Source organism: Equus asinus, chromosome X (genome assembly GCF_041296235.1).
Source record: "Equus asinus isolate D_3611 breed Donkey chromosome X, EquAss-T2T_v2, whole genome shotgun sequence".
NCBI lineage: Eukaryota > Metazoa > Chordata > Mammalia > Perissodactyla > Equidae > Equus > Equus asinus.
In genome coordinates this window covers 1,550,513-1,576,508 of record NC_091820.1, presented here as the reverse complement: position 1 = coordinate 1,576,508, position 25,996 = coordinate 1,550,513, and the positions used below count along the sequence as shown (strand labels likewise).

The 25,996-nt window shown below is 43.0% G+C and overlaps 1 long non-coding RNA gene across 1 annotated transcript; it reads left to right on the top strand.

Annotated features, from left to right (window-relative positions):
- Nucleotides 1-297: 297 nt before the first annotated feature.
- LOC123285102 (uncharacterized) lies at nucleotides 298-25,990 on the top strand. The gene is made up of 3 exons (XR_011499564.1): nucleotides 298-401; nucleotides 2,052-2,164; nucleotides 15,667-25,990. It is a non-coding gene; the product is annotated as an uncharacterized lncRNA (long non-coding RNA).
- Nucleotides 25,991-25,996: the final 6 nt, after the last annotated feature.

The window sequence follows — 25,996 nt, the reverse complement described above, 5'->3', positions numbered from 1 at the left end:
GAACAAAATCAAACCATGGGAAGTACCACTGAAGGAGCAGAACACACCCCCCATAGGCGTATGTTGAGTTCTTCTGGTTCAAGCTTGCTAAGGCAATAGATTTTAATTCACAGGTGAATTGCCCCACAGCTATCTTCTTCCTTTATAGATCTGAGGTTTCTAGGAACTAAGGTCTGCATTAACAAGACACATGGAGAAAGTAAACATTTTTGTTATCAACAAACAAAATCAAAGATGGTAAACACAGAGCAACTGTCATTGTCTGGGTGTTTTCAGCAAAACCCTCTTCTTTCTTTCAGAGCAACTCAACATCATGGAAGCCAAGCATGGGCTGTACTTACATTATCTCAGAATTTCCCTACTGTCCCACGTCATTGGTGCTGTGCCGAGTTGTCTAATAGGTGAATTACTCATAAAGTGCTGGTTTGGTATTTATCTTTCCAAGGTACAATTTTTTTCCTGCCTACCTAAATATATTTGCATGTTTTTGTTCCCTTCAAGGTATTGGATGGAATATTGCACAGTATTCAATTTGTTAAAAGAAATTATTTAAAAATAAGTTGTAAATCAGACAGGGTATGAGCTGGTCCAAGGTTCTGCATTAAGTACAAAATATCTTAGCGCTCCCTAGCTGGTCACTCAGATTTCCCTCCAAACTGATACCAACTCACCCTCCAAACATAGTCAGAGTTTCAAAGTATCAAAGCAAGGGTTGACCCGCTCTGTTGGAAAATTTTCAGAATCCCGTGTCTCGAAGGCAGCCCACTTTGTTTTGATGATTCTGATGTGCTGATGTTCTGATGGTGACACGCTCTAATGTGGGTTGGATTATGGTTGGATTATGTTGTAAGGTCTACCTTTTGTCCTAGCTCAGCCTTGAGGAGCAGCACAGATTAAGGTGGACCTCCTTGTAGCAAGAAAGTCCTTGCTATCTGGTTCTGGAGTCATTTGTTTCTTGGGTGAAAGGTCTTCAGTTCCACCCAACTTCTTCAGGGACCATAACTTGGATTTCATAATCAAGATGGCCACTCTTAGTATGGCATGCTCCAGGCTGTCAATATCTCAACACGTTTCATGCACTTGCAAGTAGAGCTCCCCTGATTCTGGTCAGCTCAGAGCGTAAGGTGACAAGTCATCCTTCCATTGAGATGCTGTCTTTCTGCTAATGCTGCCTGTGGTTATACTAGCCTTCTTGACAAGCTCATAGTTAGAGATCAAATGGATGAGAAATACGGGATTTAAGGGTGCTTAGAACCTCCTGGGTTGGTTTTAAGCTAACCTTTTAGGTGTTTCTTCAGTTCAGAGGAAATTTTCATCTGCTAGTTGTTTGAATCTCAGCCCTCCCTCTCTGCCATTCTTTCTCTTCTCTGTATGGGACCCTCACTGGATTCGTCCCGGAATTTTATCATCTTCTGGATATCTTTTTAGTTTTCTTTCAGACACTGTATCCTGGGAGCATCTTCTCAGTTTTATCTGTTGGTTCACTAACTCTCTAAGTAACGAATATTCCGTAGTCAACTCACATATTCAATTATTTATTACAATTTTTAAAAATTTCCACATGGGTGACCATGGCCATGGACTGTAGGAGCTATAATGTCCAGTTTCCAAATTAAGGTTGTTTCTCTTCCTTTTCATTTTTGCTTGTTAACCTCTCATTATCTTACATGTTAAAAGCACGGTATGTGTCACTACCTTGATTTAGTGGCATTTAAGGAATTAAAGGGGAGGAGAAGATGTCACAATGTATGGACTGATATTGTGTTTCATCAGAAATAATCATGGAGGCATCCTGTAAAGAATAACTTCCCCAGGCTGCCCAAGTTGGGCTCATCATTGTCCAGCATCAACATGAAGAGTAAGCCCTGATCTCTGGAGAATTTTGTTTTTCTGCTTTGGGCACCATAATGAGCTATTCTCAATAAATACACTAATTACGCTTATGTCTCCAGCCTCTCCCAAGGAAATACTTAAAAAAAGAATAAAAGTTAGGAGAAGGAGTATAAGAAGGAGGAGAAAAAACTGAACTGGATTTCTCCATTGCCTATTAGGTTGTAAAACCATTTTCAACAGAAGAGCAAGTCTGGAAAGAATTTAAGCCCCGAGTGGCTCTTGCTGCCTCTGCTTTGTGCTGGGAAAGGAGGTGAACCCAATTAGAGATGAGGTGAGTTTGCTTTTGATTGACTTGTTTTTGATACCTTTCCACCCATGCCTGCCAACCCCTCCAGCCTTGTGCCCTTCTCAGTGGCAGGCTGGGGAGGGGCTCTAAGCCATCTTGCCTCGTGCTTTCCACCATCGGCCCGGCCATTGGCAGATTCTCTGTGGTTGTTCATCCAGTATTTATTTTATCAGCGACTCTCCTTCTTGCCTTCCTCCTGCCTTGGATGGTAGTAAATCTCTTTTTCACTTTTCTGCTTTCTACCAACACCAAAACATCCAAGCATTGGTGTGAATCACCCACAGGTGCCATGATCAGTAGAAGCCAGGGCCCCTGATGCTTCGTCCCTCTGCTTACCCACACATTCTCACATCCTGTTTTACATACCACCAATTAGCCAGGGTAATTTCCATCCATCCGCAGATACTGTGGCTTGTATCTGTTTCCAGCCGGCTGAGGATACGCAGCTCCAGCTTCTGCAGGAATTGGCCGGGAGACGAGTTAAATTGTCCCGACTTGCTAATGAATCTACAGAAGGAAATGATCTTTTTCTCTTGGCTGTTGTTTGCAAAATGTGTCATTTTCTCATTCACATCATTGTTCGGCATGATTAAGTGGGAAATTTAACTATTTGTAAGGCGCCCTTCTGCCCTGCGATGGTGACTCTTGAAGGGTATGCATCAGAAATATCTGGGATTTTTTTTTTTTCAAAATAGGTAGTTAAGATGGTCTCCTCGCCTCTAGACCTGCTAAACCAGAGTGTCTGGGGTGGAGTTGGGTGCATGAATTTTGATAATATTCTCCCTGGGATTCTGGTTCCTAATCCTGGGTAAGAACTCTCCTCTAAAGAATTAGAGTTGCTTGGATTTAGGGCTGCTTCCAACACTGAGGTTTAGGATTTTATAAAGCTTTAAATTTGGGGTGGGGAAAAAAAGCCCAGATATCCAATAGGGTGAATGAGCAGCTACATATTAGAAAAGTAGATAAGCTAAAATATCTTTCTTTATTTTTATTTCCTGGCATGTGTGCTTTAGCCTCAGAAAACACTGCCTCATGGAAGCAGCCAGCATGTAGTCCCTGCTATTTTATCATCCTATTTCCTTCTCTTTCTCTCCAAATATCTTTTGCATTATTCTCCTGCACACACGGCGGCTCCAGTGATTTCTTCTCATCCATCTTAAACTTCCAAAAGAAGTTCCTGTGTTGGCTTGTGGTGACCAGTGATATATATTTACATTCCATGTCATTCATCGTGTGGCTTTGGAGAGTCTCATTTCTTTAGTTCACACACAAAAATGTCTATAAACATTTTAAGGATGGAGATTGCAGAGCACACTTAGCTCTTGGACGCGGCAAATAGCCATGCCACCACTAGCTGCAGGGGAGGCTGGAGAAGGTACCCTAATCATGTGTCAACAGATACTTGGGGACATCTATGACAAAAAGGACAAAGGAGAGGGTGGATGGGAGTGGGGTTGTCAGCATCTGCCATGGTCCTCAGGGAGATGATGAGGACTTGAACCAGGAAAACAGCAGTGAGACTAAGGAGAAAGAAGCCAATTAGAAAGGATGCTGGAATGGGTGGGACTTTGGGACAAGTCTGATGTGGACATGAGAGAGGGAGGGGAAACCGGAAGGTGTGGCTGTGGTTTCTCATTTGGGCGAACTGACGGAGGGTCCATTGAAATCTGACATGTAAAAGAAGTAGAGTGGGATTGAGGGAGAGGATAATACATAGATTCTTAGACATAATGAGTTTAAGTTACACGGGGGCATCCAACTGGAGAGATTCAGTGGATCACTGGTAACTCAGGATCACTAGGGATGGGCTAGAGAAAGGTGGGACTCCTTTGTGTCTGGAAGATATTCAAAGGGGCGAAAGTAGATGAGGACACTTACAGAAAAAGGAGCTGGCCAAGTCTAAGCCCTTACAAGTATGGGAAGAGTGTAGAGGAGAAGAACTTACAAAAAATAATGATTGCTGGAGGGCAGTGGGAGAGGTAGGAAGAAGAGAAGAGAATGAAGTTATGGAGATCAGGGAGGAAGGATTTGTGGGGAGAAAGAAGGATGAGCAGCTCAAACAGGATGAGCTCTTGAAAACGAGTTCTTGAGTTGGAAATGAGATCATGTGGTGTTTCCGTAGGGCAGCATCAGAACAGCAATGGGATGGGCTGAGGAATCTATGGGAGCTGAATAAGGGGAGAAAACGAATGGTCCACGTGGGAAGATGTCTGGAGTGACAGCAAGAAGACAGAATGGACAGTAGCTTCAGGGAAGGAGGAGGTCAAGAGAAAATCTCTCAGTGAAGACAGGAACATCTGAGAACATCTGCCATGTTTTTCCTTTCAGAAATGTCTAGCACCATCCAACATCTGGTATTTATGTAACATTAGTGGAAGAAAGGAGAAGACAGAGCCAAAGAGAATGTCAGCAAGATGCCTCACCCCAAGAAAGGAGTGGGTGGACAGGAGTGTCAGGCTGGTTGGGAGATGTCTGTGGTCAAGACATGACTAATAAAAGGGCAGACAGGAAGACTGGAAAGAGTGAGGAGAGCAGTGTTTGGGAGGAAGGACTGGACGCTCTCTCTGGAGATGCAATTTCTCGTGAAGATATGATACCAGCACTGCATCTCAGTTGGACATGGCCTGCTGTGGGCGATCCTGCTCACATTCCATAGCCGTAACACCATCCCTATAAGCTGACTCCATTCTTACTAGTCATTGCCTCCTGTCCCTTGATATGATGAGAGGAGATCCTCATTAATGGTCTTTTATCTTCTCCTCCTCGTTCCCCTTGGTGTAAATTATGGTGCTGCGTAAGCTGTAGGGCTCCTTTTGTTTTAACTGCACAGAGCTCCCCACGTCCCATCATTCTACAAGAATCAGACTGAGGTCATCTAAACTTCAGCATGTGCTTTCCATTAACGATGGAAAGTTTCTTTCTCAACACCAGAAGAGTTTATGAGAGACCTAAGGGTGTAAGCTAAACTTTCTTTATTATTAAAAAATAATGACCCATGTCATCGGAAAAATTATCTGGAGACATAAAAAATATGAGAAAGTTAATAAAAAGAGATTCTATACCATTTATATCAAATGTCCCATCCTCTATAATATAACCTATTTTGTCAGCCCATGAACAAGAAACATGTAGTGTTTAATAGCAGCATCTTGATTTCATATGGAGAGGCTGAATATGTAGCCATTGTTTTTAAAAAACACTAAATTGACAGAACTGGAAGCTCCAGATGTGAAAAGTTAAAAAGAAAAAAAAAGAGTTTATCCCCTTGAGTTTTGTTGGAATTTTCTAGTGTTTATTCATATTTCTTACTTTAGTAAGAGTAGAGTATCTAGTTTGCGAGATGCTAGTTATGTCAAAGGTGTCTCTTTCCCCATGTTCCAATAGCCATGAAATATTCTCTTCTTACTCAGAGAGTTGATATTTGCCTACTTTCTCTGACACATGAAAACTTTGGACCCATCAGCTTGTTCAGGTCTCCCTTCCCTCTTGAGCAGCGTCCACTCCTGACTCAACGTTCGAGGTCTGTCCAGGCGCAGCCCACATCTGAGGATATGAGTTGGCCAGAAAGTCACAATTCACATGTTGTAAAGGCTCATTCTGTCTTGCAGGAGAGAGAAGAGCAGAAAGGAAATGGAAGAGAATGGATTTGCCAGAGCTGAGGTGAATTGAGGGAAATTGGCTGCTGTAAAAGATAACTTAATTTTCTCTTGGAGAGGCAACATAAGTGGGGAAAATGCTGCCTGGAGTCTGGCCCCGATTGGTCCCTCTAACCTCTCGTGGGACCTCTCTGAGATATCTATAAATTCTAAGACGAAGATTGCCAGGGTCCGTTTCAGTTCTGACACCACTGACTTCCCTTCCAGAAGGGAAACCGCATTAAAATGATGGTTGCAATCCATCCACCATCCCACTCTTTCCCAGAGAGTGATGGAACTGGTCATTATAAAAAAATATAACCCTTTAAAACTGTGACAACTTATTCCTCTAAAGATATCAGATCTCCATCTCTAGAATCTGGGAATGTGACCAGATTCTGGAGAAAGGGTCTTTGCAGGCTGCCCTTGTCTGAGCTCAGCCTTGCCTGAAAATTCATCTATTCGAATCTTGAAAGGGGAGAGTGAAGGTCCGCGGCAGAAGCTGAAGCTTTTCTAATGCAAACTGAGAGTAGAGCGACAAGGTTGACGTTTCCAGTCCCCCTGAATCCAGAATCCTGATTGTCCAGGCAAAGCTTGTCTTTCCCGACTCCCACCCTCCCCGGGCCCTGCCTCAGAACTGGACGACTATAAAGACGGACAGGTTGAGGTGAGTCACCAGCAGAAACTGGAAACAAATACTCAGTCTTCATGTTTAGGGCACTGCTTCCCGGTTTGTCTAAAGTACAGAGTCTTTCATCCATTTGGCAAATCTATTTGAGCTAAACTGGTACCGAACTCCAGCCTCCGCCCAAGATGGCAAAGTTGAGTGAGGTCAGCCTTGACGATAATTTCCCAAACGCATTGGATCTCCAGATCCTTTAGGTGCATAAAGCTAGAATCCATTTATTAACAACCTAGATATGTTTCCCTCTATGAGAAAGCCAGAGGAACCTGCTCATGTGCTCTGGGCAAATGAGAGACCAAGGGGAACAGAGTGAAGTGTCTTCCTTCAGAGGGGCTGCAGGTGCCTTTCAAACATTCATTACTGGAGGGTTGTCGGTTCTGTTTAACTGAGTATCTAGTAAATTGAGAATTTTAACAGGATTAGGTTTTTAAAATTTGATATATGACTCTAAAATATACAAATTGAGATGGTAGCTCAATATATGTTGCTAACAGTTAATTGTTGGGTTACTCTACATGAGAACCTCAACTTGTAGGGGTGTATACAGATACATTCATATTATGGAATGCAGATTTGGTATATGAACTATCTTTCATCTATCTATTTATCTTTCGTATCTATCTCTTGTCTGTCAAATCTATCAATCTTTCGTCTATCTATATCCATCTATCTATCTATCTATCACACAAATCCAGAATTTTGGGGGGAGAGTGATGGAAATATTTCTGTGGCTGGGGCCAGTGACTTCTAAGACTGAATTTGAAACATTTCCTTGGCTGAAATGATCTAAGCAATACCCAAGGGTGCAGAAGGTTGAAGACTTGTCATGTGTTGTGTGTGTGTGTGTGTGTGTGTGTGTGTGTGTGTGTGTGTATGAGAGAGAAAGAGAGAGATTGAGAGAAAGAACTTTCATTGAAGGGGAATATATTAGCTATACTGAGGGAAGTTTAGCACCCATTCTGCCATGAGCCCCCATGTTAGGGCTATAATTTACAATCACATGGTTCCCCTGGTAGGTCATTAGGGTTTATACATCTGCCCTTATTCAGCTACAGAAAACGTGGGTTTTCTATGCCTTTGCCAGATGATATGACCTTAAATTGCCATTCATTTGGGTCAAGCAACCACTGAGAGAGATGATATTTGAGGAGGATGGTTTGAAGGACCATTGGTGTATTTTCAGCGCACCCTGGACCATCCAAAAGTTGAGTACTTAGACCACTTCTGTTGCAATTCTCCACTGAATTGCTACCACTCAGCAACACTTTGTTATTATGCACTGGGTGTTAAAGTGAAAATATTTATAGCAGAGTGCATTTACAAATTGCATTACTGTCTTCACTGTAGAGATATTATTGAAGACAAATTTGGTATTGATGACTCAGAGATATGACTGGAACAGCTTTACTCCCCAAGGAGAACTGCTGGGAAATGCATTATTCATCTAACAGATGTCTCACTTTTTCCTTTGGCTGCCAGGAAGCTCATAACTAAATTATTTTTAAAAATCTTGTTTTGATTGATAACAATATATTTATATTAAGAGATTTCAGGTGAAGGCGATGAGGGAAGAGTAAATTTTTAAATATTCTGCCTTCTAAAGTCTTTGCTGTGATTAGATTAAATTTTTCCACTTTTCTGGAGGATTGCACACATCTGCAAAAGTAAGGAGAATATTATGTTGGATCCTACTCATGTCCATTACGTTGAATAATTACCAACCCATGAACAATCCTGCTTAATCTATATCCATACCCCCTCCCCTCCTATGACCCCCAGACTTACCTTGAAGCTAATCCCAGGCATGGCACAATTGCATCCAATTCTTTAATTATATCTTATTTCTTGTGCATATTCTTAAGCAATATACGCAATACACATAAGGAATGAGAAAGAGGAACCTATGCATATTTACACAAACTCATCTTTTTTCCACAATTCACTCAACTTCTGTAGCCATGTTAGCATTTGCACTTCCTTCCCAGCCTTGGAAACCAGCCCTAGGACATCCCTTGTTGACAAGAGGATGTCCACCTGTCCAGTCGGCTATGGTGTTGATGACTCTTACCTGAAGCTGTTCCTTTTCTCTGCCCCTGATGGCATGTTCCGGAGTGGAAAGTTGCAATTAAAAAAAAATGTATCTTGTGATTGGAATATTAGTAGGATACTCCAGGGGCTAGAGGAAACCAGTAATTCTTTCCCCTGTCATACCCAGAGCCACTACCAATGACTGCATTCACCAAGGAGGGCACTCTGGAAGGAGGACCCATTCTATTGTAGCACAAAACAACAGTTTGCAAGTGTGCAACCTGCTTAGATCAGGAGGTGAGGTAAGCTTGACGCTTCCTGGTAATTTCCCCCTCGTCTATGAACCAAGAAGCCAAAATTGCCATCCTGAATGGACTTCTTTTGCCATCTTTTGTGTTCTTCAAAACCGTTGCTGTTCGCATGGTTACACCACATGGTTCTGGCTAACTTCTCGGAGTTTCACATCTATGCTATGCTTGCCCATATGTCACCATTGTAATGCTCTGCTCAACCAAACAAGTTGCTGTCTTTTCGAATGCGTGTTGGGTTAAGAGCTGCTGTTGGGTTTATATTCTTGCAAAATTGGCATTTATGGTAATCCATTTAGCAATTATGATTATCTCAGTTTGTGTGAGCTTGGCAGAGAGAAGACATATTCTGGCTGCTTGCAGAAGGAAAAGTAATGGACTGTATCTTCCAAAAGGAGATGACTCAGACCAAAGAAAGCTGTTAAGAGCAGAGCTGTTTGGTGCTAGTTAGAGGGAAAATTGGAAGTCTCTACGACCGCACCCATCGCTGGCCACACCTGGGGCCTGTCAAGGGTGGCATGGGTGTTAGAGAGGAGGTGTTCCCAAATGTGGAAAACCCTCATTGACAAAGCGTAAGGAGACGATGTCTGTGGAATCCTACAGGAGGGTTCTGCAGGAAAAGCTGTCACCCAGTGTCAAAGAGAGGAGGCAGTTTATGCATTGTATCTTAAGGTTTTTGGTTTTGGTTCTCCAGAGAAACAGAACCAATAACTCTCTCTCCCTCTCCCTCCCCACCTCTCTCTCTTCTCTCTTTCTCTCTCTCTCTCTCTCTCTCTATATATATATAGATAGATAGATAAAAGATCTGTTATGAGGAATTGGCTCATGTGATTATAGAAGCTTAGAAGTCCCACCACCTGCTGTCAGCAACTTGCCTGCCAGGACAAGAGAGCACGGAAAGTTAATGCTCCATGTCCCAGAATACTTGACATCTGGGAATCTCACCTGATGCAGATTCTCCCAGGTAGACCTACGGTCATCACTCAAGGCCCAGAGATGAGCTTTGACAGGCATTGATCACAGCAGAGGAGCACATCTTCCAGTCAGCACAATGGGGTTGGCATCTGGTTCTTCTGGGGATGCTGGGAGAGAGTCCAGGGTCCAGTCTTGGCATCATAGGGGCTGCAAAGTGGGATGGGAGCTGAATTGCTTCCACTCAAAGGTCTCATGACGTTTGGGTGTTTCTGTTTACTACATGGTACCCAGTACCATCATTCCTGCCTGTGAACTATGAAACTCAGTCCTCCAACCCTTCCCAGGGCTGGTTCATTCGCTTTAATACGGCCTGTGTTCCCAAGACTCTCTTGTCTGAAATGGCCCCAATTATCCCAGTACTTCCTAGGAAAGTAATCACCACATTTCTTTTTCATAATGGTTGGGCATGAACTGTAAGTCATGTTTCCTTTTTGCTCAAATCAACTAGACTGGATTCTGATCTCTGCAACTAAGAAATGTGGCTGGGACAACAGCTACTGTTTGCTGGGTACCTCCCATGTGCCAAGCATTGTTCTCAAAGGACTACATTGGAACCCTAAAAGCTCCTATGGGTGGGAACTACTAGAATCCCCATTCCCAGCCTGCTGGCCTGCCCTACGGATTCTGGACTTGCCAGCCCCCAAATCACATGAGCCAATTGCCTAAAATAAACCAATCTCTGTCTCTAAGATAGGTAGAGATAAATAGATAGATATATAGATAGATAGATAGATAGATGATAGAAAGATGATTGATAGATACATAGATAGATGAGAGATGATAGATAGATGATTGATAGATGATAAATAGATGATAGAGCGAGAGAGATGGATGGATGAAAGGATGCGTGGGTGGATGGATGGATGGATGAATGGAGGGGTGAATGCATGGATAGATGATATGAAGATAGGTAGATAGATATAAATAGAAGAAAAGATATGTGATAGTTGGATAGATGATAGATAGATAGATAGATAGATAGATAGATAGATAGATAGATAGATAAATGATAGCTAGCTGGCTAGCTAGCTAGCTAAAGCTGCACATAGAGAAAGAGGCACAAATACAGATATCTCTGTCTGCATCTCTATCTCTATGTCTTTATCTCTATCTATCTCCTCTTGATTCTGTTTCTCTGCAGAACCATAACATACAGCCCAAACAAGACAAAACAAGAATAGCACAACACAACCCCCGGATCCCATGTGGTGCCAGGGCAAAGTTAATTCTCATGATCTCCATGAAAGGATTGAACGATTTCAGTAATACTTGACCCGCTGCAAAACCTGAGGGTACCATGTCTAGACAGGTCTTTGGTTTCCCTTACACCAGCTGACTCTGCTCCAAATGTGCATGGGATTTTCCGGCAGGCCCTCCTTGCACAATCTTCCAAATACCTGTGGTCTGTTAACTGGGGGGTCAAGATAAGTGACTTTTATTAAGAAGTCTAAACCTCAGACGCTGAGTGGGATTTTCAGGCTCTTACATCAGGTCTAGGATTGGCAAGAGCATCCTCTGAGGTTCAATGGGAGCTAGAATATCATGCAACCAACATATATTTTCTAATACACCTGCATTTTTTCTCCTGAGATGGCTTTGCGTTAATTGCGGTTCACGCTATCCCATGCGTGCCCTTTGGATGGAGCTTGGAAGCTGCCTTTTCTCACCAGGCGAGGGTCTCCCAGGAAAATGAAGGTCCCCAGAGGTGTGGCTCTGCCTAAGCCATTTCCCAGGAGCCTGGGCGGTTGCTCCGGGTGGTTCTGGGAGCTTCGGTGGCTCCATCACGCAGCTGTATGCTCAGTGGTGAAGGCTGTCCACAGTCTTCAGTGGCAACCATGTGGGCTTTGTTTCTCATGCCTAGCAATTCAACAGGACAGCACACACTTCATTAATCTGCTGTCTCCATCAAATGCCTCACTCCTACACTTGTCTAATTTAGAAATGAAAGCAGGGTGACCCTCCTGTAATGCTTTTCATCTAGTGCAATTGTCTTGCTGGCCCTGATGTCTCCAAGGATTTATGTTTCTTTCCACTGGGCTGTCCATCTGTGCTCAAGGAGTTGCATGCTTATAGCAGATCTGACTCCCAGTCCTGAATTAACCATAGTTGATGAAAACCCTCCAGAAAACCCCCATTGTAATGCCGCTAGATGCTCCACAGAGACGAGAGAGGCTCAGCTTGTCTACAGCACTGTTTTCTTGCTCCATCCAGAATTTTCTGAGATACCTAAGTGGATGATCTTTGCAAAATTGCTTACCAATTAATATGGATTTATTGGTTTTCAGTTTTCAAAATGAAAAAAGCTCTACACCCCACCCTCAATTGTTTTAGTCTCTCACCTTCTGTTTAGGAGAATAATTTTTTGAACAAAATTTTATTTCCATGTACTATTGTTTAATATGCTTTAATTTTTAGAGCAGTTTTAGGTTCACAATAAAATTGAGTGGAAGATACAGAGAGTTCCTAAATATTCCTTGACCCCACACATGCACAGCCTCCGCTGCTATCAACATCTCGCACCAGAGTGGGACATTTGTAAAATTAAAATTGATGAACCTGCACTGACACATCATTATCACCCTAAGTCCATAGCTTACACTGGGTTCAGTCTTGGTGCTGTGCATTCTCTGGGTTTAGACAAATGTGTAATGACAAGTGTCCATCATTATAGTGAAACTGTCCTAAAAGTACTCTGTGCTCCAAATATTCATTCCTCCCCGACTCCCAACCCCCAGCAACCACTGATCTTTTCACTGTCTCCAAGTTTTGCCTTTTCCAGAATGTCATAGAATTGAAATTGTGCAGTATGTGGTCTTTTCAGATTGACTGCTTTCTCTTAGTAATATGCATTTAATGTTTCTTTCTGGTGTGTTTTTAAAATTATAGTTCTCATTGAGTTTTAGAGTTCAAAGAAAAGAGAAAGTAGTGTATGTGCCTATTTATAATAATAGCAATAAACATTTCAGGATCCACCATGGGGATTTTTCTTTCCCCAAATCACCTCCCTCTCAGTAATCACCCAACAATCCTTCCCTCTTCTACTCATATTTCTAAACACTCATATGCTCCAAATATGACAACTAGGCAGAAATGCATTTCTACAACTATTTCTCTACATTCGTGACTCACAAACCCTCACCTCACTCCACAATTATTTCACAGTGTCTAGCCCCTTCAGAGAATATATGGGAACGAGGACTCGCCCAACTTACTGTTTTGGAAATGTTCTATAAATGTGAAGAATCATCTTGCCAATACCCATTCTTCCAGGCTCAGCTCACAAAATCCAGTCATGTCTTCCAGGGTCCCACCCTGGACTCACCCCACTGGCAGACATCACTTCTCTGGGCCTCCATGGTACACTGGGCCAACCGCCCCCACAATGAAATGCGGTGATGTTTACAGGCCAAAGGCCAATCTGGTGAGGGATGAGGAAGGCTGGTACCATTTGGAGAGGGCACTTTGTGAATCCTTGGAAATGGACTGGGTTCTGAGGAAATGAAGGCTTGACCAGCAGGTGGCAGAGTTTCAGTGGTAACTTGGCCTTGGGTGTGCAACTTGGCTAGTCCACACCTGCAACCCTCTGATGACATCTGCATTGTGCATCACCGTGGCAGGTGGCCCATTTCTAACACAAGCTCCCTAGTGTGTCTGAGTTGGAGCTGAAGAATCACATTCCAAAGCTGAACTCATCAGCAAGAGCCTGGAACCAGGCACCGCTGTCTCTGTAAAGAGGGCCGACCGCTTTAGATACCACCTATGTGCGAGGCTGCCTCGTTCTGGCTGTGACGGAACCCAACCTGTCTTCTGAGAACAATGGGCTCCATTGAGAAGAGCTGAACCATCAAGAAATACATGAAAGGTTGTCACAGTGGTGGACAAACAGGATAAAGGCAGATTGAAACCTCTAGCAAAGAGAAAAGTCCACTTGGGCACATTGGCAGATTTGCAACATTTTTCCACCTTGTGACAATTCAGAACAGCTCAGGGGTATGAAGGCATTGTTCTAAAAATTTGAGAACTTTGGCTTACACTTCCCAGTCCCCTTTCCTTAAAAAAAAAAAAAAAAAAAATCTTCCAAATGTTTTTCTCACCATTCTTCCCTTCTCAGAATGGCCCACTATATATGTAATTGCTCAGGTCAAAATCTGGAAGCCAATGCTTATTGTTTTCTTTCTTTCACTCTCAATCCAAATAGTGATAAACCCCACAGTCTACCACCAAACCAATAACCTAGCCCAGCCGCTTTTCCCCACACCTACTGGGACAGTCTAATTTCTCCCTCCCAGTACTAAATAGCCTCCTCTAACTAGTCTCCCGGCGTCCTCTTTCTGTCCTTGCCTGGACCATGCTCTGCACTAGAGCTAAAGGGATTAATAATGTCAAACTCGCCATCTGACGCTGGCACACAGTAGGCGCTGTAGACTTGTTACCCATTATTATTTTAAGAATAATTAACTACCAATGGCAGGTATTCTTCTATTGTTAACCCAACTTCTTGTACCATCTGATTGGATTTCCTCTAAGTTACTACTGGCCTAGAGTGACCTGGCCATTATCATCATCAAACAGCATGTATTCAAGGTTGTTCTGGACATGAATAATATCATTTCAGGTCCAGTCAAATTTAAAGATGTGTGACTATAAAAATGTAATGAGGGGGGTGGGTAAAATTTTTATATGAGATGCCCATGCCCCTGGCATTAGACATATGGCATCATAGAAAAAATCTTGGGGGAGGTGGTTAATCTGAAAGGCCTACCCCATAATGTGGTTGTTTTCAGCAACAATGTGCTTCATGTCAGAAATCTGTTTCATACGGGTGATGGCTTAAATTCAACTATTCATTTGAATTCATTTTCCCATAGAAGCAATGTTAGGTGTCTCACCATCCTGCTTCACCTGCCGCATAGTGATAGACGGCATTGCAGAAAGTGCAGAGTATATTTCGTTTTAATTTTAGAAGCTGAATGAGAAATAGCTTGATTATTTTGAGCACTGGAGAACTGAACACTGGACAGTTCCAGTAAATACAGGGATGCTGTTATTTTTATTGGATAATGGAAGGATGATAGGCTGCTTTGCTCAGGACAGTTCCAGGAAGCTGAAGGAAAATGGCATATCTGTGTGGAACAGCTACAGTAGTGCTCTCAAACCTTAACACGCTCACAAATAATTCTGACTCAGTACGTCCTAGGTAGGGCTTGAAAACATCCATTTCTTGCTGGCTGTCAAGTGATGCTGGTGCTGGTAGTCCACATGTTTGAGTGGGAGGGTTCTAAAGATACGTGTCTGACATGGTAGCCACTAGCCACTTATGGCTAATTAAATTTAAATTATTTAAAATAAAAGAAAATTTAAAAATTCACTTCCTTGCTCATATTAGCCACATTTCAAGGGCTCAGCAGCCACCATGTTGGGCAGCACAGCACAGAACGTTTTCCCGTGATTGCAGAAAATTCTACAGGACTGGGCTAGTCCAGAGGCTGGCTATCACCCAGGAATATCCACTTACGAAGGAGCTAAAGTATTTTCAATTTTTGGATTTTTTTTTATTGTAAGATTTTGTGGGGCACACATGATAGCCACATAAAGTTTAGTACAACTGGTGTAATGCTCTTCATGAACAGGACGCAAATATACTTCACTCACAACTTGCAACTCACTAGATATGCTAAAAAGCCCTGATACGAAAGAGAGCTAAATTCCAAAAAATCCCTGAAATTGCTGTATTTCTAAATATGTTTATATATATGCATACTCATATAATCCATATATGGTATAGCTATAGAAATCTACAACTATTTATATACGCAAATCTACATATTCTTATGTTTCCTCACAATTATTTTACAGTCTCTACATGAGCAAAAGACGAGAAGAATCAGATTCCCACAAGAGGAAACGTGACAGATGTGTAACCAGCTAAATGCTGACCAATCACATTTGAAGAGGAGAAGGGCAAGTCGTGGCCAAAATAGGCTGTCATTGGAGCTGCGCGAGATCGGTCAAATGAAGTCTGGCTGTCTTAGTTAACTGTAATGTCAACTGCTGTGATAAAGCCACCAGAGAATTTGGTTGGCTTAACACAATCACAGTCTATTTATTTTAAATTACTAGTCCATTGCAGGTGTTCCTGCTTGAGCAGACTTCTTCCAAGTGGTGAGTTGGAGATCCAGGTTCCATGCCAAATTGGTGTTCTGCCATCGTCAACACCTGTTTCCCAAGGTGTCCTTGTTTTCGTTGGTTGGTTTTTGGCTGTCGATGTTTTTGTTGCCTTTGTTTCAATTCCATACAGCTGAAAGGGAAAAAAAGCACATGCCCGCTTCCCCACGGGAGGTTTCCACGGTGCACACCCTTCCACTCACATTCCTTTGGCCAGAACTGAACCATGTTGACACATCGAACTGTAAGACCAGCTGGAAGGTAGTCAAGCTGAGAAGAGGGAGAAATTGGTTTGGTATCACTTATCAGTCTCTCTCTACTGATAAAACCATCTGTTGATGCTTGTGTTAAGCAATGAGAATACACATCCATTGCTGCCAGGACTGCAAATTGGTACAATCACTTTGGGAATTCACTTAGCAACATCTTGTAAAGCGGAACATGACCCTCCAATTCCCCTTGCTGGTGTAAACTCTAGAGAAACTCTTGCATATGAGTCCATGGGTAAGCGTGTTCTCAGCAGTAATATCTGCAATCGTGAAAACCTGCAAATAACCCAAATGTTTACACAGACAGGAGAATGGATATATAAAGTGTGGAATAATCACACAAAGGCATATGGCACAAAAGCAAAACGAATAAACTAAACTTACAAGCAGCGTCATGGTAAATCTTAGATGTTCAGTGTTGAGACGAAAAATATCCAGAAGACCAGACAGTGTACTATCAATGAATGCAATTCAAAAGTAAACAGAACTGAACAATAATGTATTGTTTAAGAATACTGAGATCTGTGCCAAAACTATCACTACATTCTTATTACACACAAAATTCAAGAAAATAGTTAACTTGGTGGCAGGGGTTTCATGAGGTGTGTTTGCAGGAAAGGGAGCCCAGAGAGTAATAATTATTGAGGAATGTTCTAGATGTTTGAAGTGGGTGGTAGGTCCTTGCTTGTTTTGTATTTTGCTTCATACCTTTGCATATTCATACCTTCATGCCATCGCATATGTTCCTTAGGAGATCCCCAACATTTCACATGCAAAGTAAGTTAGTTTTAGATGCAGTGAGTCACTTTTGGATGGTTTCCCACCCTCTAATAATTCCTCACCCTTGAAAGAATCCCTTTGACTCCAGAGTGGTTTTTCTGTGACCGTTTTGTGCTGTCAGCGTCCTTTGTAGGGCTTCTTGACCAAGAGGTGGAAATTGGATTCATCCTGGAATGAAGAAGCTCCTGGAACTCTTTCAGACTCATGGCAGAATGAAACACACCCTTCTCCCTTCCATTACTCTGCTCTTAAAAATTGTATCTCCTTGCCTCTCTCTTGAGGAGACTAAGGCTGTTGGAAGAGGTAACGTTGGGAAGACTCTGGGACAGGGCGCAGAAGGGGTTCGATTCATTCCCAAAGATGGGTCACTTGCTGACAGAGTTGCACACTAACCCAGAAAGATCTCGGCATCTTGTGCATGTCATTGTCTGTCGCTGGCCCCAAAGCAGCAGCTGTGTGCCTCTCCCCTGCGTTGCAGTGCCCCACTGCCATGTCGTGCCCTGAATCTCATTAAGTGCGTCCCTCTGTTGCTTTCCACCACCAGAAACTTCACCTGACATCTTCTGGTACTCACACCCCTCTGCTTTGGGAATCAGCCCCAGAGTTTCACCTCCTGTCTACAACTTCCCCAGAATCCCCCCAACAGAGTGAGGCGCCTGCACTGGAGGCTCCTTTTCTGTGTTGTGTTACTTCCTTGTAGCCCTTATCAAAATTTAGTCTTCATTCCTCTGTTTGTCCTGTGGCCTCTGAGCAACGTGAGGGTAAGGGTTGAGTCTCTTCATTTTTTTTCAGTCCTGCCCCAGCACGGAGTCTGCCCTCCACCAAATACCGTTGAGTATTTTGGAGTGAACATCAGGCATTAGAAGCAGACCTTAGAGAGGGACTGTGGAGGCTTGTGCTTCAGTGAGTTCGAGGGTCCATGTCTTGGGTTGCGTTCCCCAGAAAGCAGAGAGAAAGCAATGGGAGGGGTGCAGTCACAAGGAAGCGGAAGTGAGGGAGAGGAGGGTGAGGCAGGGGAGGAGGGAGAGGCAGGGCAAGGGGCGTGACCACTGTCGGATATGACCAAGGCTAATGGCCCTCTCTCGGGCACCCTCTTCCCAGTGGACAAAAGGAACTGAGTCTCAGGAAAGACCCTCAAAGGGAAGAACAGAGAAGACCTTATCTGCTGGCTGACGCCTGTCTGCCATTGTGCAAAGACTCCTCCTCCTCATGGGGTCTCAACCTCCCTGTGCTGTTGGGTTGCCATGTCTCAGGTCAAAAGGAAAGTGAGTGCATGTATACGTGTAAGTCCATCTACATGTATATGCAAGTACATGACTATGTGAATATGTGAGTGTACATATTCTCCAGAGAATATTTATTATATTAGATATATACTATATATAATACATTATGTATTATATGTTATACATAAGACATATGTAATATATTATATATAGACATGTTACATACATATGTCATATATATGAGTACATATGTTTATATAATATATGTTGTATATTACTCTGGTGTATCTATTACTCATATATATGTACACATGTATGTGTGTATGTCTTATATGTAATATATGCGTGTGTGTGATTGCATATGCACATCTCTCTCTCTATATCTAAGTCTGTTCAGGCTGTTATAACAAAATACCACAGACTGGGCGGCTTAAGCAACGGATATCTATTTCTTACAATTCTGGAGGTGAAGTCCAAGAGCGAGGCAGCAGCGGATTTGGTGTCTGGTGAGGATGCAATTCCTGATTGACAGACAGTCATCTCGCCGTGTCCTCACATAGTGGACAGGGTGAGGCAGCTCTCGGGGCCTCTTTTATAACAGCACTAATCCCATCTATGGGGGCTCCACCCTCATGAGCTAATCGCCTCCCAAAGGCCCCACCTCCTCATACCATCACACTAGGGGTTAGGTTTCAACATCTGGATTTTGAGCAGACACAAACATGAAGACCACAGCAATGTAAATATAAAGAGGTTTGTCATGGGGAATGGTTCATGCCCTTATGGAGACTCAGAAGTTCCCAGATCTGCAATCTGCAAACTGGAGACTCAGGGGGACCGATGGCGAAGTTCCAGTCTGAGTCTGAAGGCGGGAGAAGACAGGTGTTCCAGTCCAAAGACAGTCAGACAGAGAGGAGTTCCTTCTTATTGGCGAGTCAATCTTTTTGTTCTACTCAGGCCTTCAAATGATGGATGACGCCCACCCACACTGAGGAGGGCAATCTGTTTTACTCAATCTACTCGTCCAAATGCTAATGGCAACCAGAAACACCCTCACAGACACACGCAGAATAATGTTGGACCAATAATATCCGGGCACCCCATGGTGCAGTCACGTTAACACACAAAATTAACCATCACAATGTCTAGGTATATGTGTGTGTGTGTGTGTGTGTGTGTATGCATGCATCTTACAACATGTTAAGTATTGTTCCAGCACAGAATAAAGGATGTGGTAACTTTTGCTGGAAAATGTGCACTGTAATAATACTCAACAGTCATCTTGAAACAGCATTTGCTATGTCCAAATTCAAATTGAGTGAAAGACCAGAAAAAATAAAATAGAGAATACAGCCAGTTGGCCAGACACGAAGAACAGATAGCCATGATGTCACATAAAAATTCCAGTAAATCCATAAAATTTCTGTATCTTCTGTGCTCCTCATTGCTGAGGAAGAGATGCTGTCCACTTGCCCTGTTACGGCCACCGTGTTCAGAGGGGCTGGCTGCTGGCAGCCTCGCGGCTATGCGAGGTCTGCAGAATGCTTGTTCCTCCTTTCCACTCCTCTCTTGAAAATCTGTGAATGCAGGGCAGATTCAAACTCGGCTTCATTTTAAAATGACAAAGGCGACAGCTCTCAGTCACAACGCATTACAGTATTCACTTTAAATGACCTTTACTCTGCACCAGAAATGAAACTGCCAGCTTCACGATTTGGTTCCACCAAGGAAACACGGGGGAGGACGTTTTCCTATGTTGTTTGACAAAGCAGCTGCAGCCACCATCCCACGCATTACACGCATCCCACACTCGGCCCAGGCATTCTTTCCGCTTCAGATGGCTGACGGTCTGGAATGATGTGTGGAGTAACAGAAACGACCAAGGAAGCTGTATTTGCAGAGGACCAAGGAAATGGCAATCGCAATCAATGAAGACATATGGCACAAGCTGCCAAGAATCTTTAAGCCATGTACAAACATGCACAAACATTGTGACAGTCTCTAATATATGCTGTAGGTCTTTGTATATTTATAAGAAGCAGGTTTTGCCACAACTCTATTTCAGACCACCGCAGAACTGCTCTCGGACAGGGTCACCCAGCCATCTCATCAGCCACAATGCCCTGAAGCAATCAAGCAGGGCAGTCTCCTTGTCTGGAGAGCCTAAGTACGGATATTTCCCACTAATAAATATCTAATTAGAACTAACGAAATGTTATCCTTGTAAACAATCCTGTAGTAAGACCTATCACACAATGAGTCAACCCAGCGTGCTCATTGTTCCCATTAGGCAACCAGCATTCAATTTCGGTTATGGAACTTTGCACTTAAAACTTGGCAGGGGACGGTCAGGACCAGAGTCAAATTTTAAACAAAATTTGACGAACTCCAGTTGTGCTATTCCTTGAATACTAGGCTTAGTTGATGAGCTAGATTCTCTCAGCCTACAAGACCTTTCGGTAGGCAATTCAATTCTGAAAAATTGGCTCCAATGTTTAAGAAGATGCTAGCTCCTTATGACAATATTATTAATGAATGTTGATATATTAATATTTGTGGGCAATGTCTGTCCTAACAGATAGATCACTTCTTTAGTGTTTTTAAAATTTCTTTTTTTTATTGTGGTAGCATTGGTTTATAACATTATATAAATTTCAGGTGTACATCATTATATTTCAATTTCTGTATAGATTACATCGTGTTCACCACACAAAGACTAATTACAATCCATCACCACACACATGTGCCTATTGACCCCTTTTGCCCTCCTCCCTCCCCCCTCCCCATCTGGTAACCACCAATCCAACCTCTGTCTCTATGTGTTTGTCATTGATTTAATCTTCTACTTATGAGTGAGATGATACAGTATTTGAGTTTCTCCCTCTGAATTACTTCGCTCAGCATAATGCCCTCCAGGTCCATCCATGTTGTCACAAATGGCCAAATTTCATTTTTTTATGGCTGAGTAATATTCTATTGTGTAAATATACCACATCTTTATTCATTCGTCCCTTGATGGGCACTTATGTACGTCTTTAGTTTGATTATGCTATACCCTTTCTAAAACCGTATTTGCCATGAAAAATATTGATGTGCGTTGGTGCCGACAAGTTAGCCCAGTGTCCATGGTGCATTTTGGGGAGCAGGGCTGGTCCTAGGGAATTATGAGCAATTTAGCTAGCACTTGTGTGTAGAGGTCTGAGCATCTGATGGATCATTCCTCTACTCTCTACCTCATCTTTCAGTCTCTGTTGGATCGAGATAAATATTGACAAGTGACATTGAGAAAACCAATAAGCTTTTCTGGTCTTCATTTTCTGCATCATTCTTCCACCTGTGAACCTTGTAGGGCACTGTGTGTGTTTCTCTATTACAGTGCCCTGAGCTGCCAGGATTGCTTTTCTCCAAACTACGTGGAAATTCCATCCTTCAAGGTAAAGACTAAGCTTATTTATCTTCTGTGAATAAAGCCTGATGCAGTACTGGCTATATTTCAGCTGCTCAATGAATGTTTATCAAACACATCAATGAATTTCTTAGTAAGCATTGGAGAATGCACCAGTGGGAGAGAGAAGGTGAATGTTTTTGACTTCTAATATAGTAGATTCTGAACCATTCAGAGACTCTGGACTGCCTACATTTCCCCCAGTTTTTGGCTGTGCCAGAGGCAGCATACCTCCCCGTAAATAAGAAAAAGGAAAGGAGAGAACCCAAAACATCAGTAGATATTTGATTTCCACCCAGTGCAGGTAAGCTGGTTCGCAACTAACAATGCTGAGCCACTGCTTATAAAACCAAGAGTCAGTGACACAGAGACCACTCCAGCAGGGATGGATACTTGACGGGCAGGAAGTAGTTGTGTGGAATGTGAAGAAGACCACGAATCCTGCAAAGGACTTTGCAAACACACAAGAGCAAAATTAAATCTCTTGGAAGGGCCATCTTGAATATCAAGGGAAAATAGCAGCAGGCTTTTAGAATTATTCTTTTCAGACACACAGATGTTAAGAGAGCCATCATCCTCATCCTACTCAGAATTCAGAAGCCACTCTAGTTTCTGAGCATAATTTTCATACATTTGATTCTCATGTATTTGTCACTGAAGCCAAGACACGTATGTGGAGCCTCCTGTGATATTCTTCCCCTCTTCATACTTGTACATCTGACACAAATCTCAAAGTCTTATATCTGTAAGGGAACTCTCAGTTGTGCCCTTCTATATCTTCTCCTCCCCAAGTCTTGCATATGTGAGCACCACCATTGACACAGTTGACCATTGACTCAAAAACCAACATTCATTCCTGATTTGTCTTCTCTCCATCTCCACTAGAACAACATCCAATCTATAGGATAATTCTTCTGCCTCCAAAACATCTTCTGAACCTGTCCGTTTCATTCATCTCCAATAAAGCCACTTGTCAGATCCATCCTCTTCTCTTACCTGCATCCCTGTGATGGTTCCCTGGATGAGCTTCTGCTCCCATGATCGCCCCCATAATCTGTTTTCTGTGTACCAGTCAAAGGATGTTTAAAAACGTAAACAAGACCATTCCACCTTCTTAATTAAAACCTTCCCATGACTTCCCATCACGTTTAGGATAAAGTTCAGACTCTTTCTCATACACTACCTGACCATGCATTCTTGGGCCCCTCTATCTCTCCAATCTGTTTTCCTGTCTCTCTTCCCTGTACTCCCTCTGCCCTTGGCTGGGTGGAATTAGATCCAGCACTTCAAGGGGTTGGGTCCTTCTTATGATTCCTGGATCAACCTAAGTGTCACCTTCTCCCACTGCCTAACTGAAAGTTGACCCCCACACCGTTCCATAGATTATCACCCTGAGCTCTCCTTGAATGCAACCTGGCAAGGCATAAATATCTGGTGAGAATGGGGGCAGCCACAACAATAGTTTTTGTTTCACTACCAAATGAGCTCATCTCATGATGTCTGTAACTACAGCAGTCTTTCTGTCCCCTGTCATTTAAAAGGAAAGCACTCAACACGATCAGAACAGCTACCTCCTGAATCTATACATGAGACAAATGGTCAATAACTTATTGACAATTGATAAATGCCAATTCATTGCCACAGTTAATTAATAGCCCGTGTAAAATTTGCCCATCCAGAGATCTCTTTCCACTGTGTTCAATATGCATTGAAGGATTTAAACAAGTTGACCTGGGGCTTGCCTTTGAGGTCCACATTGGAGCCAAGGAAAAGAGAAACAGCTGTGAAGTGCAGAGGCATAAATTACTCTTGGACATCCTTAAATTGTAGGATTAGTGGAAATTGATGAGGTATGAGTATGAATAATGAAAGATGGTTGTGGTTAAGATAAGCTTTACCATGAATAGGGAAAAAAGTTTCAAACTTTTTTTCAGAACAAATGCATGCATAAATACGGGCCAAGACGCATCAACACGGCCGTAGTGTTTCCACAAATCAAATTTGTAATGCAATCATATACTTTGAGAGAGTTTTCTGTGAACCACATATTGAGAAGTCATGGTCCCCTCCAGTCCCTCTGGGCAGAGGTTTTGCACACAGGTTTTCCACTTCAGAAGAAGCATTTATATTTTTGTATCAGGAGGAGGAGAAAGAGAAATTCGACAATCACACCACCTAAGTGAGAAAAAGAAGCATCTCCCCAAAACTCACGTCCACTCAGAACCTCAGAATGTGCCCTGATTTGGAAACAGGACCTCTGCAGATGTAGTTAGTTAAGATGAGGTCATACTGGAGTAGAGTGAACCCTAAATCCAATGACTAGTGTCCATAAAAACAGTGGAGAAGGTGTAGGGAAGGCCACGTGACTATGGTGGCAAGGATTGGGGTGATGCCTCTACAAACCAAGCAACGTCAAGGATGGCTCCCAGCCACCAGGAGCTGGGCAGAAGCATGGAGCAGGTTGTCTCCTAGAGCCTGCAGAAGGAACTAACCCTGCAGACACCTTGATCTTGGACTTCTGGTCTCCAGAGCTGCGAGAGAATACATTTTCGTTCTTTTCATCAACCCAGCTCATGGCATTTTGTTATGGCAGCCACAGGAAATGAGTACAGCCAGCTTTGTGGATAAACCATGTTAGGGAGAGAGTGGAAGGTCTGGCATTTTACAACCTTTCAGACACATTTTGTACTAGACACTCCCGACAGGGGTAGGTGTCGTAAAAATGGTGAGCAGCATCCCCAAATCACAGGTGCTCCAGAGTTCTCATCAGTGTAACAAAATCTGGGATTGCTATCTCTAAATGATGCCTTAAAATTCCTTTGAGCCTTATCATTTGATTTCCATTGTATAAGCAAAAAGGAAAGCTAAAACTTCTCGATCCAGAGCCTCGCAGTACTGTACTATCACACAAGCTCAAAAGCATTTAAACAAAAGATTCCACCCCTAAAATTTGCTGCCAGCCCTAAGCGATAAATCATCCCTGAACTCAGGCCCATAGGCAGTCATCAGCAAATTAAACTTTATCTTGCATTTGTTCCACGGCCAAATGTTTTTTAGTAGCAATTAGAGTTGAGTTCCTCAAGTGAACGTTGCAGGGAGGGGACTTGGAGAATGCTTTCCAGGCTGAGAGCTGAGGATGCCGTGCATTCAGTTTTTATGTGGTTGAGGTCCGTTGGAGTAGGGCATTCTTGGTGACATGGCCAAGATGGACTTCATTGGCAGAGTCCCCGTTACAGGCGTGCGGTAGGCGATTTCCTTGGGTTTTTTAAGGTCGCCAGGAAGGACTCCCTCATCTGTCTCATCTCCATCATCCTCTCTATTTCTGTTCCTGCACTGTCTCATTCACCATTCCTCAGCCCACTCGAATCTGCATTCTTTCCTATTGGCTCCACCATAATGGTGGCAGTGAGCATGCCCCATCCCTAACTATCTCTAAGGGCAACAGACCTTTCCAACCCTCTTCTTAATGATCCCACAGCAGCAATGGCTGCTTCTTGAAACACACCTACTCCTTGAATTTCATGATTGTGATGGGATCAATTGAACCCCGTGCCTCCCCCAAATTCATATGGTGAAGCCCCAACTCCCAGTACCCTCCTTATGTGACTGTATTGGAGAGATGGGATCTTTAAGGAGGTGATGAAGGTAAAATGAGGTCATGAGGGTGGGCCCTGATCCAATAGGACAGGGGTCCTTATGAGAAGAGGAGGTGAGGACCCAGACACGCACAGAGGGACGACCATGTGAGGACACGGGGAGAAGACAGCCATCTACATGCCAAGGAGAGAGGCCTCAGGAGGAACCAGCCCTGCCCACACCTGGATCTCAGATTTCCAGCGTCCAGGACTGTGAGACCATAAATGTCTCTTGTTTGGACTACACGGTCAATGTTATTTTGTAATGGCAGCCAAGCAAACTAAAATTGCTATACTCTTCATTCTTTTTCCAATCGCCCCGCTAACTCTTTATCATTTGGCGGAGTCTTCCTGGCTGTTAAATGTTGCACCCGGATTTTAAATCTGTCCCAGAGAAGATTTACACCACTTATGGAAACACTTGTGTGCCCCACGTTCAGCTTAAGAGGGAGAACATCTTCAGTCTCCTAGAGGACACCTGTGGGGTGTTCATATACTTCAAGCCTCCATCTTAAGGTCTCTTTGCTTCTAACTCTTTATTCTCTCTCTGCAGGATGCTGTCCGCAATGACAAGTTCAAGTACCACTTATTCATCAAAGACTTATATATATTCAAATATATTTTACAGATATAAAATACCTCTGTACGTATATACATTTATGCCCG